Source organism: Triticum dicoccoides, chromosome 2A, assembly GCF_002162155.2.
Source record: "Triticum dicoccoides isolate Atlit2015 ecotype Zavitan chromosome 2A, WEW_v2.0, whole genome shotgun sequence".
Lineage (NCBI taxonomy): Eukaryota > Viridiplantae > Streptophyta > Magnoliopsida > Poales > Poaceae > Triticum > Triticum dicoccoides.
Window position 1 is genome coordinate 710,125,468 of NC_041382.1, and position 5,228 is coordinate 710,130,695.

Sequence of the window (5,228 nt, forward strand, 5' to 3'; positions counted from 1 at the left end):
ATCTTACGCTTCTGCGAGGGCGGGCCCGAAGATGAGCCCGTGTCACGGTTGCGCCTTTGAGAGCTCTGGTGTTCTTGCAGACCAGTCTCGACATTGATGGCCTTGTTCACCAAGGTGGCGAAATCGGCAAAGTCATGCACTAGAAGTGTGAGCTTGATGTCAGCTTGAAGGCCTTCACGGAACTTCTCCTGTCTGCGAGCATCAGTTGCAATGTCTTCTTCAGCATAGCGGGATAAGTCCAGAAACTCCCGCTGATAAGCTTCAACAGTCTTGTTGCCTTGGGTGAGGTTGCGAAACTCACGCTTCTTCCTGTCCATGATTCCCTGAGGAATGAAGCGGGCACGGAAGGCAGCCTGAAAGTCTGGCCAGGAGATGATTGTTCCAACTGGCAGAGTACGCCTATGGCTGTCCCACCATTGAGCTGCGGGTCCCTTCAGGAAGAAGGAAGCAAAAGTGACATAGCTGGCAGGGGCTACATCAGCAGACTCCATCTCATAGGTGATGTCACGGAGCCAGTCATCAGCATCCAGCGGCTGGGTTGAGCTGCGGTACACACTTGGGTTGAGGCGTATGAAATCCTGCAGAGTTGTTGTGTTTGGATGCTGGTTCATATTGGGGCGAGGAAACTGAGCCATCATGTTTTCCATGAACTGGCGATTCATCTCAAGCTGTTGGATCATACCAGCCATGTACTCAGGCGGTGGTGGGAAGTTGCCACCACGACCACGACCAGCTGGTCTAACCATCCTGCTAATATACAACAGGGGTAGTTCAGTATTGAGAAATTTGCTTAGACAAGAGTCATTCATGATGAAACATGCATAATGAAAGGAGCACGACAGATACCACATAGATAGTCGGCATAACTTACAAAAGGGGTCGGACATAGAGTTCAGTACACAGAGTTCAGTACATATATTAAGTCATCATAGGTGGCACGCAGGCTCGCGAGTGCATCTAAGACTAATGAGCAAGACTACATCAGTCCCAGGAGGTACTGTGAAGGTAGCTGTAACCTGACAGCTGGTAGTGAGGCAACGGATAGTCCTCCACGTCAGTGGCCTGGGGGCCGCGGATACTCTGGTGTAGAACCCGACGCTCAGGTGGCAGAAGAGGACCAAGTGCGGGAGAGTAGCCTCCCACCTCTGGCCATCCGACACCGTGGGGCATCACGGTCCTGGCTGGGTAGATCGCAGAACGCGGCAGCTGTCCGGACCGGACAAAGGGGTACAACCGCGTCAGAGCCCTGTAAAGGTGCTGACGAGTGGTGTACAACTCGTGGCGAAGAGCTCTGTTAGCTCGGTCCAGCCCATCAGCATGCAGAACCAGGCGCTGATGGTGGAAAGGCTCTCGGGTGACGGTGGAGTAGGCGGCAGTGTAGTATCCCTCCGCACCAACGTCAGATGCGATAGGAATGTGTCTGAAAGGGGAAGTGTCCAATGCCTGATACTCTCCACGAAGACGTGTCAGAGCAGCATGAGCCGCATCGTGGACTGCCATCTCGATGGTCACTCCAACACCATGAGCGGTGTGCAGCACGGTAGTGGACTCATACTCCCGAGAGTAGAGGTGGACGATGGCACGGTACTGCTCCTGGTTAAAGTCCTGGTACTCCTCGTAGACGGTGTACTCAGGGTGCCAGCGATAACCCAGATAGGTCATCATATCAGCTAGCACGGCAGGTGATCCTGAGGCACCAATGGCCGCAGTGTGGCGCACGACCTGCCTCGCAGGTTCCATCTGAAAAACAAAGATGTTTCAATGGAGTCAAATGACAACATGGGCACTATTCAAAATGCTATCCTACAGAATAACTATGGCTTATCCAACTTCGGGGTGAACGTGGTAACGGGATCCTAATGTTAGAGTTAGTAAATTCGTTTAACCCGAGTAGAAAAGAGTTCAGAGTCCCAGAGTAAAGGTCGAGGAGTAAAAGATCCTAGTACCACCCAATGGCGACGTGGGCCCGTAAGGCTCACAGCCATGTTAGTAAAAGTTTTGTAGTGACTAGACTCGACTTCGGCCAAGGAGTGTGGAAGGGGGATTCCTACAGGCAGTCGGCTCTGATACCAACTTGTGACGCCCCCGGTTTAATCATACACTAATCATGCACGCAAATGTGTACGATCAAGATCAGGGACTCACGGGAAGATATCACAACACAACTCTACAAATAAAATAAGTCATACAAGCATCATAACACAAGCCAGGGGCCTCGAGGGCTCGAATACAAGTGCTCGATCATAGACGAGTCAGCGGAAGCAACAATATCTGAGTACAGACATAAGTTAAACAAGTTGCCTTAAGAAGGCTAGCGCAAACTGGGATACAGATCAAAAGAGGCGCAGGCCTCCTGCCTGGGATCCTCCTAAACTACTCCTGGTCGTCGTCAGCGGGCTGCACGTAGTAGTAGGCACCTCCGGTGTAGTAGGGGTCGTCGTCGACGGTGGCGTCTGGCTCCTGGACTCCAGCATCTGGTTGCGACAACCAGGAAGAGAGGAAAGGGGAAAAGGGGGGAGAAAGCAACCGTGAGTACTCATCCAAAGTACTCGCAAGCAAGGAGCTACACTACATATGCATGGGTATATGTGTAAGGAGGCCATATCAGTGGACTGAACTGCAGAATGCCAGAATAAGAGGGGGATAGCTAGTCTTATCGAAGACTACGCTTCTGGTCACCTTCGTCTTGCAACAGGCAGAAGAGGGTAGGCTGAAGTCCTCCAAGTAGCATCTCCAAGCAACATCTCATAGCATAATCCTACCCGGCGATCCCCTCCTCATATCCCTGAGGTAGGGCGACCACCGGTTGTATCTGGCACTTGGAAGGGTGTGTTTTATTAAGTCTCCGGTTCTAGTTGTCATAAGGTCAAGGTACAACTCCAAGTCGTCCTGTTACCGAAGATCACGGCTATTCGAATAGATTAACTTCCCTGCAGGGGTGCACCACATAACCCAACACGCTCGATCCCATTTGGCCGGACACACTTTCCTGGGTCATGCCCGGCCTCGGAAGATCAACACGTCGCAGCCCCACCTAGGCAAAACAGAGAGGTCAACACGCCGGTCTAAACCTAAGCGCACAGGGGTCTGGGCCCATCGCCCATAGCACACCTGCACGTTGCGTGGGCGGCCGGAAGCAGAACTAGCCCCCTTAATACAAGAGCAGGCTTACGTTCCAATCCGGCGCGCGCCGCTCCGTCGCTGACGTCTGAAGTGCTTCGGCTGATACCACGACGTCGGGATACCCATAACTACTCCCACGTAGATGGTTAGTGCGTATAGGCTCGTAGCCAGACTCAGATCAAATACCAAGATCTCGTTAAGCGTGTTATTATGAAGCAACCGCGGACGCCGACCAGGGCCAGGCCCACCTCTCTCCTAGGCGGTCTCAACCTGCCCTGTCGCTCCGCCACAAAGATCCACACGGAGGGCCGTCGGGACAAAGGTCCTTTCAGCCCCCAATCCGTGAAACACTCGCGGGTACTCTTCGAGCTGACCCGACTTTAGTCACCATCTGTATAGTATGTATGTATGTATAGTATATACCCGTGATCACCCCCCGAGTGATCACGGCCCAATAGTATAGCAAGGCAGACTGACAAGAATGTAGGGCCAATGATGATAACTAGCATCCTATACTAAGCATTTAGGATTGCAGGTAAGGTATCAATAGATGTAGCAACAATGTCAGGCTATGCATCAGAATAGGATTAACGAAAGCAGTAACATGCTACACTACTCTAATGCAAGCAGTATAGAGGAGAATAGGCGATATCTGGTGATCAAAGGGGGGGCTTGCCTGGTTGCTCTGGCAAGAGAGAGGGGTCGTCAACTCCGTAGATGAACTGGGCAGCAGCAGCGTCGGTCTCGTAGTCTACCGGAGAGAAGAGGGGGAAGAAACAATGAATACCAAGTAAACAGATGCATATCGATGCATGACATGTCAAGAAGCGATGCTAGGCGTGCCCTAACGTGGTATGAGGTGGTACTGGTTAAGGGGGGAATCATCCGGGAAAGTATTCCCGGTGCTTCGTGTTTTCGGACAGATGAACCGGAGGGGAAAAGTTGCGAGTTCGATAGGTTAGGGGTGTGTGGCGGACGAACGGACTGCGTATCCGGAATCGTCTCGTCGTTCTGAGCAACTTTCATGTTGAAAATATTTTAATCCGAGTTACGGATTAAAAGATATGATTTTCTAAAGATTTTATTAATTTCTGAAATTTAATTAATTATTTAATTAATTCGAAAATGGATTTATGACGTCAGCATGACGTCGTGCTGACGTCAGCAGTCAGCGTTGACCGTTTGACCTGGTCAACTTGACATGTGGGTCCCGGGGGACCCACCTGTCATACACTGTTAGGTTTAATTAGGGTTTAGTTTAATCCTAATTACAGTTTAATTAAAATTAACTAGTTAATTAAATTAATTAAACCAGATTAATTAACTTAATTAATTCATTAATTAATTAATTAATTAATAATTAACTTTATTAATCATTTTATTTTTATTTAATAATTTTATTTTTATTTTTTTTTAATTCTTTTTTTTTAACACGTTCTGGGGTGTGGGCCCCGTTGTCTTAGGGCCACTAGGCCTTAGCGGACACGGGCACACGGGCGCCGGTAGTGCGCTTACGGGCGCACCCGTCCAGGGCCGAGCCCGATCGGGGAGGCGAGGCGAGGCCACCGGGGCACGGTGGTGTTTGGCCGGTGTGGACGACGGCCATCGGGGGTGGATCCGGGCGGCGCCGCATGGGGGAAGCGGGACGGCGGGCGACGGCGGCCACGGCACGTAGTGCGCGGCCACGGGGAGCAGGGGACGGGGCGGAGCGCCGACGAGGGAGCGACCAAGTGGCTAACGAGGCGCTCCAAGGGGCGACAGAGGGTGACCGGAGGCGGGCTTCAGAGGCGAAGTAGCATCGGGGCCCGGCCTGCAGCAGGCGAGACGGGCCTGGCGGGTGCAGGCGGTGGTCGCGGGGCACGGCCCGGACGCGTTGTAGGAGGGAGAGGAGGTCGGGGTGCGGTGAGCACGGTCGCGGGCGCGACCAGGGGCGAGCCCGGGCGCGGCCAACAATGCGGCCGGCGGGCGCGAGGGCCACGGTGAGCACGAGTGCGAGGGAGAGGGTAGGAGAGGGGGAGGCCCGGGGCCTCACCGGGGTTCGCAGGGTCAAGGGCAGCGGTGCTCGAGGTGGGGGGACGGGGACGACGTGCGTAGAGGAAGCAGGC